This window comes from Triticum dicoccoides, chromosome 3B (genome assembly GCF_002162155.2).
Source record: "Triticum dicoccoides isolate Atlit2015 ecotype Zavitan chromosome 3B, WEW_v2.0, whole genome shotgun sequence".
In the NCBI taxonomy this organism is placed as follows: Eukaryota; Viridiplantae; Streptophyta; class Magnoliopsida; order Poales; family Poaceae; genus Triticum; species Triticum dicoccoides.
In genome coordinates, this window is record NC_041385.1 from 833,806,679 (window position 1) to 833,821,614 (window position 14,936).

General features: G+C 47.6%; 1 pseudogene; it reads left to right on the forward strand.

Annotated features, from left to right (window-relative positions):
* Nucleotides 1–14,936, forward strand: part of LOC119278776 — a 283,671-nt pseudogene that overhangs the window by 87,103 nt on the left and 181,632 nt on the right.

The window sequence follows — 14,936 nt, forward strand, 5'->3', positions numbered from 1 at the left end:
GCTGTTTTATGCCCCACGTGTTGGTGATGTGGTCTGAGTTGCTGAAGCGATGACACGACTAAGCGAAGTCCTCGGCGGAGTCGGCCACGGAGAACACAGAGTCGGTGATGGCGAAGTCGACATCAATCGTGTTGCAGCGGGGGTCAGCAGACTGTGTTTGAAGTGGACGTAGTGACGAGGCCGGTATAGGAGTAATGCTACACATACAAAAAGATACATGCTTTTACATAAAGGTGGGTTTTGATTGGAGATTAAGGGGGAGAAGCCCCCCCCCCATGAAAATCAAGGGGAAGGTTAGTTAGTTTAAAAAGATCCTAATTAGCGTGTAAAAGCATGTAAACCTTTATATGTTTAGCATTATTGGCTGGTATAGCGAGGTTGTTGTGTGATAAGATCGGTGCAGCAAAGCCCGATTCCATGGAGCGACGACGTTGAGCAACAAGGTCGTACACCAGAGTGATCATGTGATCTATGTACACAAAAGTACAATCCAAAGTAACTAGAATAAAATACGTGCTAAAATAATTGGACTAGGCAGCACCCGTAGTGTACGAGGAGCAAGTTGGGTCGGAACCAGCAGGAACCCGGGCTCCACCGATAAGCCAAGCTTCCGGATGCCCAAGCAGAAGAGCTTCATCTTCTCAGCAACCCCGTCCATGGCGGCCCTGGTCTCCTCCGAACATCTGGACCCAACTCGCTCCCCTTTGGAAAGAGAGACGACAACGACACCACGGCTAAGTCTGCCGTCGCCTTCCTCTTCTTCTTTTGCCTTGTACCCAGGCCGGTGTCCTCGGGCTTCAAGGCATGATTGGCAGGCTTCAATGGAGGTACCAGAACAACAACGGCCTCAGTCACGGGGCTCCCCAGATGACACCACCTCAGGCAGCTCCACAGTGCCAGGAGCGCTAGTCCCGGCTTCCTTGATGCCAAGGATGACAACTTTCTTGGCTAAGGGAGCCGTGGGATCCTAGACCCCCATCTCGGCGACTACAAGCGGGCCTGAAACCTGTACCCTTGGCACAACCAAATGGGCGGTCTCCGGAACGGCAGGAGAAGGCGAAGCAGCTGAACACCACCAAATAAACTACACTAAGATAACATCCTACCACACACAAGTAACAAAGGAAATAGAGTCAACACTCTTAGCTACCCCTGGTCAGCCTCCAGCGGAGGCTCTTGTTCGTGTCCCAGGACCTCTGGCATGCCGGGCATGGGGGACGAGGGCATGGAAGAGCTTCCGGCTACGTTGGCGTCCTTGTTGGACCGATCAAGCTTGAAATCACCAAGGCTCGAGAAGAAACATGTAAAGTTACTATCCAGGAACAAACCAAGTAACGGACAGAAGACTTGCCGGCCTTGCACAAGGATGTTGCTTTTCCTCTGCGGCCTCACCACCGTGACCGGAATCGCCATTAGTCGAGGCGCCTCGAAACCCCCAACGGGCTCACCGACCCTCGGCGGGTACTACCGCTCATCTTCGGCCCGCAGGGGTCCTAACTTTATTAGTTATCAAGCCTCCATACAAACATGGTGGAATACAAATAAAGTGCGTTGTTTCAACTAAAAAAAATATCCTCTATCTTCATTTCCCTAAAAAACCCTCTCCTTCTTCCACCCATGCAATAGAGAGGGAATGGGAAAAGAAGGGTATCTTTTTCTCTATTATTATTATAGAAAAAGAAACCCTTTCCTCTTCACTCTCCCTCTCTCGCTTGGACCGCTCTCCTTCCCCCGCCAGCGCCGCCGCCGCCGCCGCCGCGCCGCCCGCCCGCAGTTCCTACCGGACTCGAGCGGAGATCTTCCTCTTCTCCTCTCGGTAAGCGCTAATCCACTCCCTCTCCCTCCCATCCTCTTCGTCTGCGCCGTGAAATTTTGAATCCTCATCCTACCCCGAGCTGAGCAACCCGTCGCCAAAACCCTACCCGCCTGACCTAGCTCCTCCGACTCCGATGACGAGAGGGACGGCGATCTTGAGAGCCCTTCTGCTCTAGTGTAGGCTAGCGAGATGTATCAGCCACTCCCCCGCTCCAGTGTTTGCTGCGATGGCTCGACCCCCCTCAAAAACAGCTTTGGTTGATCAGATCTGCTTTGTTTGTGATGCTTGTGTTCCTCACAGTAGTTGTTTAACCGATTTCCCACCTCGGATCTACCGCTGTACAATTGTTCGCATATGGATTGGGTGAATTTTAGGCTCTCTAGATCCTACTGTCGGTGTCAGGTAGGATTGTTCGCATATGGATTTGGTGAATTCTGGCCCTCGACAGAGCCTACTGTCGGTGTCAGGTAGCTAGGATTACATTGGAGTTCTTGTTATATGTATGTCCTCACACCACAGAATCTAATAATAAGTTTGACACATTTTTTTTTTGAAATCTTGTTTCGTTTATATACATAAATAAATCAACATTAACAGAATAAACAGCAAAGATAGTCCAAAATCGTTGTATGTGTTGGTCAACCTTTGTGACTAGATCTTTCTTGTTGCTTCCATGACCTACCTGTTGCAAGTGTTGACGTTTTTTATATGGAAATAAAAGCTCGACGGAAGAATCTGCATGCTGTTGACTTTAGTTATTATAAGCCTGCATATTCTGTTTTCCGATTAAGATCGATGCATTGTAGTGTAGCAACTCTGAAGGGTGAATATTCTGTTTTTCAGTTAAGATACATGCCTTGTAGGGTAGCAATTCTGAAGGATGCTCTAGCTAGCTAGCTTCTGTAACAGTGAGTCTTGTTGACCGATTTGGCATTCGTGTACGCTGTCGGTACCAATTCCACCCCCTCCCCTCAATCCAGCATGCCACACCCATATCGTGCCTTGACTAGCATGAAAAATAAAATCTTCCATTACCAATTGCTGCTAGGCTGACGTCCCTGTGAGCCTGCCACCAGAACACCCGTGTTCAATGTTTTCAAAAGGTTCTGTCGAGACGCCATGCTGTCATGGCAAATATCATTCATGACCATCCAGCCCATGTAAGCTCTTCCGGTCGGGTTATCAGTTTCGTAACAGGCCGCCTTCATCTGGATTTGGAACCTCTCCTTGTTTCATTCAGTGCATTGGAAGTGTCCGCAAATTGCTTGGTCATGAATTGTCCTGCCGTGCCCTCAATATCTATTTGGTTCTACTTTTGGGCATTCATCTCTCTTATTATCCATGTGAATATGTGATAGTGTATGTTTTACCTTTCATCAGCTGGCTTTGTGAATATTTCCCCAGTACTGAAATGCAGAGCTGTTTCAGTGAATCTTTCCTTGCTACTAAAATTCATAAGTTCACACATAGAACATTGTTCTTTTTAAGACAGTTTTTCCATCATGTATGCCACAGAGAAGTTATAGTGCTATTGATATAAAATGAAACTGGAAGCTTATATTTAGAAAAAAAAAAACAGCAGCAATATTCTCCTTTAGCGTACCACTAAGTTTGCCCAGGGTATAATTCAATTTGGTGAGTATATATGCTGAGATGAATAGGGAAAGTAGAGGAAAACAGCGACATTTGTTACTATTCTGTGAAAAACTGCACTTGACAGGTGTGTTCACCAAATAGAAGTATCACTTGATTGATAATACTATATGTTCCGTTTTATTCCCTAACAACTCACAGGCACCTAACTAGTCTCTTCAATGTACAGAACTAGTGAACCATGCATGTATATTATTAATGATTGCTCAAGACTTAACTTTGCATGCTAGGCTTAGTGTGGCACCTTGTTCTGTATAAACGAAGTATTTATGCAGTACAGTTCTCTTCCTGGTTATACTGTTCTTTTATTTTAAAAACGGGTTATTTCTACTACCTGGAATTGTTGTCTCCTTTTGTGTACTGTTCTACAGTCTACATATTCTCTAACAATTAGTGATGTTTGGTTTCCTAGCTCATCCGGGATGCGTATCTTTGTCAAGACCCCCACTGGCAGGACAATCTGCCTCAAGGTCCACTCATCAGACACCCTGTACACTGTCAAGGCAAAGATCCAGCAGCAGTACCGCCTCTTCTTCGATGGGGTGCAGCTAGAAGACAACCGTACATTGGCCGATTATGGCATCCAGCATGACTCTACCATTGACCTCCAGGAAAAGATGCAAATCTATGTGACGCAGACGCGGGGAGGCAGGACCATTGCCCTTGAGGTCGACAGCCTAGACACCATCGGTAATGTGAAGTCCAAGATCCAGGACATGGAGGGCTTTCCCAAGGGCCAGCAGTGCCTCATCTTCGGCAACAGACAGCTGGAGGACGACAACCGCACCTTGGCTGACCACAACATCTGGAAGGAGTCCACCCTTCTCCTCGTCCTTTGCTCGTGTAGGCGAGGAGAAAGTAGAATGATGCGCATCTTCGTGAAGACGCTGACTGGAAAGACCATCACTCTTGAGGTCGAGAGCTTGTATACCATCGACAATGTCAAGGTGAAGATCTATGAGAAGGATGGCACTCCCCCTATACAGCAGCGCATCACCTTTGCTGGCAGGCTGCTGGAGGATGGCCGCACCCTGGCAGACTACAACATTCATAGCAAGGATACCCTTGATATGGTTGCTGAGCTGGATGGCCTGCCATTCAGCAACTAGTTTTATTTTGCTGGAGCCTTCCTTCCAGTAGTGGTGCGTTATCAGTAAAACTATCATTCTAGTATTGTCCGTTAGTATATATATGCTCAGGTATTGTTCCATCACAGTGGAAGTGTGGTGTGTTATCAGTAAGACTACGTACTAGCAGTATCATTTAGCAGTATGTTAATGTGTTGAGTAGTTATGTTTATCCATCTATCATGCGGAACTACTATTAAGAGCCCCTGGGTCTGTATTGTCATGAGTTGATTGAGAATACAGTATGTATGCAGTTTGACCGACAAATAGCCCTCCTTTCTTTACTCATTTATTTCCTTCCGTCATAAACAGTGCAGTTAAATATATGTTGCCATGTTTTTTATTTTTTTGACATCACAGTCAAAAGTTGAAGTGAAGAGGATCATAACACTATGATTGCATTCTTTTACGAGCACTAGTAAGCGTGCACGTGCAATGCACGTATAACCATCAGAAAAAAAAATCTTCTGTATAAACATATTTTTTACATGTGACTAGGTAAATGCCCGTGCGTTGCAACGGGAGCGTATATTATTATTCTAATAGTTTAACAACAATCGTATCTCAATGCTACTCTTCTTCTTCGCCCACTCTTCATATCTCCACCTCTGTCAATGATGTGTCCGGCTCTCGATCCCTCCCGCACCCCATCCAAACACACACTTTAATTTTCTCATATGACAGTGCCTCATATTTGCTTTCTATATTGGGCATCCAACCAAAGCACATCCCTGTATTACCAAAAGGATCATATACGCTATATTTGCCACCACAAAAGGGGGAAATAATGTCATGGAAATCCATCAAACCATGGTCACATGACAAACCATGTTCCAGTAGCTTAAAGTTTAACTGCTTGATTGAGTCATTTATTTCCGTTATCCATTTTCTTTAATCATGAAAGAATAATTAATTTGACATTGTTTTTTAAGCAGAATCTATTAATTTCGGGAGAAAAAAAATGTACACTATGTTGGCATGCTTCAAGGTAGATTTATAACAGATATTACCAAAATCTGGTAATGTATGTAGATTTGTTCTGGGGATCGAAAAGTAGTAAAATATAAATAATAAGAGAATCAGCATAGTAATACACATGTATGGAGTTGACATAAGTATTAGCGGTCTATAACTCCAGTATGGAGGCAGCGGCATAATCGAACATTTGTGAGAAGATTGCACAATATTGTCAAGTTTCTTACCGGTCATATTAATTTGACCTTTCTTCTTGGTTTTACATATTTATAAACTGAAACAACTTGAACATTTGTTTCAAATGCATGGTATTCGATAGTCTACTGGGTGCACAACAAAAAGCCACATTATATCGTCAATGCACTTTGATGGTTACCCAAAACTACAATGGTAGTCTGAAATTGCATCGGCGTTCGCATCACTCAGCAAATCCATGTAGGGACCCATTGTTCTGCCAAACAACAAGCACTACATAACACATTAGAACTCTCTCTCTCTCTCTCTCTCTCTCTCTCTCTCTCTCTCTCTCTCTCTCTCTCTCCCTCTCTCTCTCTCTCTCTCCCCCTCCCTCCCTTCCTAATTTATCTCATCAGCAACGTAGCATAGAAAATGTCATTTCATATCTCAGCCTGATATCTTTCTCACTTCCGCTGCTCTATCTCACAACTGTACAGCAGTAGTAGCTGGACGCACAGAAGAATCTCTCTCCCCGCTCTCCCTTCCCATTTTCAACGCAGCGGCGTTCCTGCCCCGCTACAACATCGTGCTGTCCTGCCCCAGCGGCACCCCATATCCCTGTTGTTCCCCACTCCAACGCCGCCCACTATCCCCATGTTCCCCGCCGCACCCGTTTGGCACCTACGTGTGCGAGCAAAGGAGTCCAGTACTCCAGCAACCACGCCACCATGTGCAGCAGCGTGGTGGCTTACCTCGGCCGCGTCCGTGTACGAGGAGCAGCCGACCCACAACCCCGTCGGGCTCCTACGGAGGGAGCCGAGCTAGGGGACAGATGGAGCGAGTTGGGCGGCAACCTTCGTATGGAGCAGCGGATGGCACCACCAAGGCGAAGCGACGACCTCGTCTAGGACACATCTTGGAGGCGATTGCTCCTGTCTACTCGCTCGCCTTGTGGTGTCATGGACAGAAGGTGTCCTCGAAGACAACCAACCGGGCGTTTGCTGCCGCCATACCCATAAACCGAACCACCCTGGGGCACACTGGAGCAACATGGGGAGAGAGGAAGAATATGGCCACGTCGGCGCTAGATCCACAACCACCACCGATGTCTCCCATCATTGGGAAGAGAGGGACGGAGTCACGGAGAGAGAGTCGCTGGGAAGAAAGGGACGGAGTCACGGAGAGAGAGTCGCTGGTTCGGAGGGGGGAGCGGCGGCGGCGGCTTCATGAGTGGGGTATGGGAGGTGTACTCGGATGGGTATATGTGGCGGCTGTGCTGGGGCGAGGAGGCCGCGCCTACGACGAAGATGGGCGTCAAATCAGATCGGACGACAGATTGTGTCCCGATAATTTAGGACGCAGTGATTGTGCGTAGGAAAAACCGGGCGAGAGGACGGACGAAGGGACAACGTAAGAGGGGATACGGAACCTTACGGTTGTTTTAGGTAGTAGAGATACATAGTATATGAATTCTGCAAAGAGCAAGTTAAGTAGGGCATGGAGAGAATGGATTCTAACATGTAGAACTGCTAATTTACATGTTGATGAATTATACTCCCTCTGTAAAAAAAATATAAGAGCGCATATATCACTAAAGTAGTGATCTAAATCCTTTTATATTTCTTTACGGAGGGAGTATTTGTTAGCAGACTGATACTGCAGAAGACTTGTCGACTTACATGGAGCAGGGCGGCCTAGAACCAAACATAGTTACTCCTAGTTGATGCTATTCATAGAGATTTTCCATGGCTTGGTGAAGAATGAAACCGATGAAAATAAAAACAATAGGAGAGTGGTGATCTTGGCATAGAGCTTTCTTTCTAGTAAGCTCCGGCAAAAACTACGGTTAGGAAATTCATCTCATTCATATTTCATTAGCGTTGCACATGTAATTCATCTCATTCTTATTTAGTTAGCTTTGCAGATATGTAGCCAATTCATGCACAAATTCAGGTGACAAGGAACATATCACCATATCACCATATCATTTTGAAAATTGCATTATCTAATTGAACCACATGATCTGACCGTAATGGGACTTTTGTCAAAATGACACATATGAGCCATCATCTCATCTCACGGAACCTCGAAATGTTGAAATTTTTATATCTAACCATAACAAATATCATTAGAAAATTGTACTATTTGATTGAACTACAAAAACTGCAAGTAGTAGGATATTGGATTTATAAAATCGACATGACACTCCTTTACAATTATGATGCTCCATAGGCATAAACACATTTTACTTTTGTTTCATCTTTCATATCGCTCGCATGAATGATGAACCTGCATATATTGCCTTTAAGAGAGATGCTTGAAAATGAACGAAACATGAAATCTTGAATATTGTTGCTGACACCGCCAATCCAGTTCTGATATGAATCACAGTCCATACTTTCCCTACGATCCTAAGTCTGAAACAGTCAATAAGGAGTCAATAGAATACACTTCTACATCAGTTCTGCACAGGACTAACTGGAGCTTGTGCATGATTCTATTTGACTGCTAAAGTAGCATAGCAAATAAAATGAATACAACATGAAAAATAAAATATATACCCGCGCTTGCACTTATTTATCATATATTGAGGTGCTATACATTACACTAAAAATTGTCCAACAAAATAACATAGAAAGGCTGCTGAAAATGAACAGTATGGCATGATGGCATAGAGGAATGTCACATAAAACTATAGTAAGCCCCGTTCAGGTTCTATGATTCTCTAATATTGGTTCTCTAATACTGAAAGCAATAGCCAAATATCACTGCATAGTTCTTCCAGGGTATTAAAATGGCGTGCTCCCTTCAACATCCAATCTAAATGCATGCGTCTCACTCAAAATTGCTACATGAACAAGTAATTATGCATGTATCCTTACTTGTCCAGAACACAGGGGGCTCATGCCTATTAGCTCAGAATTGCTACATGAACAAGTAATTATGCATGTATCCTTACTTGTCCAGAACACAGGGGGCTCATGCCTGTTAAAAATTAAATTGGCAAGATGTAGAGCCGCCTACTTGCCAGTATCACACATCATTTCAACATGAGAAGTAAATACACAAAGTTGAACCAAGGGACATTAGAATAACTACATACACAAAATCCAGTTTTAGCATTGCAACATATGAACTTAAAGGGAATTCCAGTCGTACCACTTAGAATTCAGTCTTCAGCACACGACATATCAAATAAAAAACGCAGAAGATTTGAAATTGCCTTTGTCAGAACGTCAAGCAAGGAATTTATACGTGAGGTTTGCGATGAAGGTTCGGCAGGGCAATCCTGTGGTGTTGCTCCCGACATCAAGCAGCTACAGCCGCGCGTGACACAGAGAGGCTGAATGGCGGGGGCAACTGACGAGCAGCACGTGGGAGGCAGACAAACAGAGCCGGGTCGGGCACCGTGTGCCACAGGAGAGGCGGCGGGCGGGGGCCGATGGAGAACGGGCGGGTGGGTGAGGCATGGCAAGCGGCAGGAGCCACTTGAACAAATTGTTTTACAAATTACTGTAATGACTAGTCGACATATACAAAAGCAATTCACATGAACTGGACAGAGGACTCTGTTCTGTATGTTTCTGAGTAGAAAGGTAACAAACAATCAAAGAAAATGAAATTAAGTTAATTCTCACCATTTTTGTTAGTATGATTTTTAAGCACAATGCTAACAGGCTACCGCACATACAGCTATTAGCTGAAAGAATTTGATTTTTGATCCGTTCACTCCCAAGAGATTAGTGGATGAACAGAAGACTGACACCGAGTCCCCCATCTAACACTCTCAGCTAAAGCAGCACAAATTCGTTGGTATAACACCACATGCACAGATCGAGAAGCGTGTGCTCACCAGATGGTTGGCTAGGATGACCTTGGCACCCTTCCCCATGAGGAAATTGATGGACGGCATGGAGGCGCGGATGCCATTGTCGTCGGTGATGTTCTGGCTGTCGTCCAGCAAAACATTCACATCGGCATGGAGGTCCAGCAAAACGTTCAGATCGGCATGGAGGAACACCTTCTTCCCCATGAGGTCCTTGTCGCCCAGGGTGCCCACGCTCCTCTTGGTCGCCATTTCCTCCTCGGTCTCCCCTTCCCTGCACCAAATCCGACGCCATAGACATTAGATTAATCCGCAGAGGAACCAGATTCAGACGAACGGAGATTTACCAGGCAAGAAATCAATCGGGTTAATGCCAATTGAACATCACATTTCTGCCATTCGAAAGTGAGTTCATGAATCGTTGTGATTATTTTGTGGGTGTTCTCTACTACACTGAATTCAAAATCTGCAAAAATAGAAAGGAAAAAAATTAAGTTGCAGGTGTGTAACTGAAGAACCTCATCATCTTATGACGGAAGAATCACTTATACGGAGCAAAAATAGACTGGAGACGGGCAGGCTTTTCATCCGTAACGTCGTCCATATCCTATCCCTCGCGAAGAATTGTGGCCACTCATCTGTAAAGGATCGCACCGCCGCCGCCGCAGCACCTTGCCATCGTGAACCTGACATTGCAGAACAACGGCGCCTTGCACGGCCGTGGGCACACAGACCAACATCCGCCTTCCGCACGGCCGGAGGAAAAGCAGCTCCAAACCACCATCCAAAACCAACACGGCCATGGGCGCCGGCGCCTCAAAGCAATGGTTGAACGCTCCACTCCTTTTGGACAGCCACGCACAGAAACCCATCGCCACCTGAAACCATCGCCACCTGAAACCCACGAACAGAATACAACCAACGCCACCACATGGAGCTCTCCGCTGAAGGCCGCTGGTCCGAGCGCCATCACAGATCCAACCCGCTCCAACACCATCCCCATCCACAACTCCACCTGCAGCACCCACTCCGGCAACAACCGGAGGCAGAGCACGCCCCGTCTACTGCAGCAGCTCCCGACTGCCGCTTGTACAGCCTGTTGAGTATATAGATTAATTAGGAAACATAAGATAGACTAGGATTTGTCTTGCCTCCTGCCTTGTGTTGTACTCCAAGTTGATCATTATATTCCTATTTATATGCCCACGAGGCTCAAGCAATACAACGAACAATTCCACCAATCCCTCTCTCTCCCTTCTAACATGGTATCTATCGCAAATCGATCCTAAACCCTAGCCGCCACCGCTTCCGCACCTGCACGCCGCCCCCGGGGCGGTCGGCCTCCATGACCGCCGCCGGGGGGCGCGCCGCCCGTACCTAGGGTTCGTCCGCCGGCCGTGTTGGCCGGCTGCCCTAGAGAGTCTTTTTTTCCCGATCATTTGATCCGGGTTTTCTCTCTCTCGCCAGTCGCTTTGATCGGCGTTTACTTTTTGGTTTTCCGGTCTATGTGATCCGGTTTGCGTCGCCCACCGCCGCCGTCGACCCCGTGCGCCTCTACTCCAACACCGACGCGATGGGCCAGCTTCTTCACCGACTCGGCGGCCTCGCGCGTCGTCCGCGCGTATGTCCGTCGGTCGCCCCGACGCGGCATCCTCGCGCGTCGTCCGCGCGTCTGCCCGTCGGTCGCCCCGACGCGGCGGCCTCGCGCGTCGTCCACGCATCGGCCCGCCGGTCGCCCCGACCCGGCGGCCTCGCGTCATGCGGCGGCCTTCACCGCCGCCGTTCGCGCGACGGCCCGCCCGTCGATCTACGCCGGCCGTCACCGCCCTGCTCCGACCGGGACTTCTGCATCACCCCGACCCGGCGGCCAATCATAGCCGCCCTGCCGCTCGCCGCCGCCGGCTTCATCTTGGACTCCGCCGCCATCACGCCTCGACCGAGTGGCGTCCCCGACCTCGCGCGCGATCGGCTTGATCACCTGCTCGCCGCCGCGATCCGCCTCATCTACGCCGCGCGACCGACCTGGCCCGTCAGTTACGCGCGCCTCCGCAGGTGAAGATCGGCTTGTATACCATCGACAATATCAAGGTGAAGATCTACATAGAGGAGGGCTATCCCCCGAATCAGCAACGCCTCATCTTTGCTGGCAAGCAGCTGGACGACAGCCGCACCCTGGTGGACTACAAGATTCACAACGAGGATACCGTTCATTTGGTGCTCCGCCAATGTGGTTGCTGAGCTGCATGGCCTTCCATTCAACAACCAGTTTTATTTTGCAGGAGCCTTCCTTACAGTAGTGGTGCGTTATCAGTGAACTATCATTCTAGTACTCTACGGTAGTATACATGTATGCTCCGGTATTGTTCCTTCACAGTAGATGTGTGATGTGTTATCAGTAAAACTGTGTACTCTTATTTGTTAGTATGTTAATGTGGTTGAGTAGTTTCTTTTATCCATCCATCAAGAGGAACTACTTCAGGACAGAATACAGTCTGTATACAGTCTCTTTACTCATTTCTTTCCTGTCTGCATACCCGGTGTGGTTAATTTCTGTATCCATGTTTTCATCTATGTCATCACAGTCAAAAGTTGAAGTGATGAGGATGATAACACTGTTATTGCATGTCTTCTACAAAGAAAATTTATTATGGCATATTGTGAGCCACATGAGTGTCACATGAGTTGGAATCAGGACTGCAAATAAGAGTTGAAATCACTTCGTCCCCGTCATCGCTGTTGGAGGAGGAGAAGGAGGAGGACGGCGGCAGGATGACTCTTTGAGTTGTTAAGCTTTGTAGTAAGGACTAGACTTGCAAAAGGCCAAAAACGGTTTTTTGGGAGATAGAAGGAATTTAGAAAAATGGTTAATTAGGATATGTTGAGTTCTATGAAACGGTCACTCGTCAATTTCAGGATTAACAAGCAAGAGATTACGTTCCCTCGAAATGGGACTTAGGATGTGTTGGTAGAATAGAAGGTGTTAAAGTGGCAATCAGCTAAGCTAACAAGCCGTCTCTTCATAACTTCTCAGGAGTACATTTTCTGCCAACTTTTGCTCCATAGCTGAAAAGGGTGGTAAGTTAAGTTAAATAAAAAAGAAGGGCAGTAAGTTGTCCTCTATTTATACTTCACTATTTTCAATGGGAAGTTCGACCACACGGTGATAAACCTTTTTATTAGCTTATTTTCACTACTTAAGTTTGACATGTTAAATGGATACGGACGGTTCTGATTAGATTGATCTAATGTAGGCCAAGCATGCAGTACATCGGAGTTCTCACCGCATTTTTATTAAGAAGATTATATTGTGTGAATAACCAGCAACTAGAATAACGATATTTCTTCCATAGTCTTAGATGACGACAACTATACAAACTACTCCCTCCGATTCATAATAAATGTCGCCATTTTGAACTAGTTCAAAACTGCGACACTTATTATGGATCGGAGCTAATAGACGATTGCCCCTTGAAAAAATTGTAACCCAGAAACGTCTATTGAACTTGACAACATATGGTTTTCCATTCATATATCCACACGCCCCCCTTCTTTCATAATTACATCAAATATGCGCCTATATAGCATTCTCTTTGTTGACCAATATAAGACGTTTAGACTGAACATACAAGTCTCTAGAAACATCTTATATTAATGAGCAGAGCTGCAGAGGGAGTATATGATAAGCAATAGAAAGGCATCAAAATACCTATACTCGAAAGTCCTATGAACAATACCTCTAGGTGCAGAACCGCTTGTCGCCACTGCAGCCCTCACATGCACAATATTTTTTGCGGGAAAAACTTACGATCTATTCACCAACTGTCGTGGTAGTACAAAAAATATTAGAAGTAAAAATTACATCCATGTTCATTGACCACATGGCGATGACTACAAGCACTAGAGCGAAGCGAAGGTGTGTCGCCGTCATCGCCCCTCCCTCATCGGAGCCGGGCAAACCCTGTTGTAGTAGGCAGTCGAAAAGTAGTCATACTAAGGCCCTACAAGACCAGCACACCAAAACAGCAACCGCCGTTGGTGAAGAGAAGCGTAGATCGGAAGGATCCAACCTATAGACCCTTATCCATTCCGGCTAGCCATCAGCGGCACCCGGAATGGACAATGGCCCGGGGCAGATCGGGGTGTTTTCCGGCTAGTTGTAGTTCGGGCCCGGCCCAGGATGTGCTCGTGAGCATTGTCCTCACGGGGTGCGGTGGGCCGTGGAGGTGGTCCTGGTACCACCTACCCATTATGTCGTGCGTCACCGGTGATCTCAGATTTGGCGTCGTGCAAGCTCTGCTTCGCGGTGGCCGCCGGCAGTCCTACGGTCGTGTCCACGGGGACTAGTTGGGATGCAGGCGTGGCGTCTCCTACGGTGGAAGTGCTGACCCAGATCCGGGGACTGATGCCGGGCTAGGTATGGAATGACGCCATTTTACCCTACCTACCGGGGTTGGTGTGTCGTGTGGCGAATGGGTGGCGGAGTATTGGGACAAGGATACCGGGGCGGCGGCCCCGGGAGGCGGTCCCCATGATTGGCTCTCCGGCGGGTCTCGTGGCGGCGGCGGTGGCTTCTCCTCTTGGTCGTATGGGTAGTGAGAGGTCTAGCGGCAGATGGCTCGGGCGTCCCCTTGTTGGCCGTGCCCGGATCCGGGTCCGGGAGTCAGAGCTCGTCGTGTCTGTCCTGGGTCTACCATTGGACACCGGTGATCAAGCTGCCGAGCGAAACCTCCGCGCTTTTGGCGCCGATGACGGCGACGCCCGCGGGCGCCACTACCTTCTTGAAGACGTCGTTGTGGTTCTCCTCTCCGTGTCCGGGGTCCGGGTGAATACCCACGTCCATTTCGGACTCGACATTGGTGACGCTCTGCGCCGTTCTCCCTCCCGAGGACGCTGTCGAGGACGCTGTCGAATCTAAACTCATGTTGCTTCTTTTGCCCGACTGCATCCAGTGATGCCGCCACCCTGATGACCAACGCCGCATGGTCAGACTCCTCGGTGAGAATGTGTTCCACCGCCGTTTCAGGGAAAAGTTGTAAGAACTCGTCATTGCATGTAGCCCTGTCTTTTTCTTATGAAAATGTGCATGCACTTTCATGTTTGTTGTGGAAATTTCACATGAGTTTGATATAAGTGATATTTTCTCGTTCCTTGGGTCAAAAGTCATGTCTCCATGTGGGGCTTGGGCTTGGGTCAAAAGTCATGTCTTCATGTCGGGCTTGGGATTGGGTCAAAAGTCATGTCTTCATGTGTGGCTTGGGCCGGGTTGGAGCTTGGGCCGGGCGGGGTTGGTTTGCGGCCTGTCAGCTGGCTCGGCCCGCCCACACCAGGTTCGGGGACAGTGGGCTCACGTCGTCAATTGGCT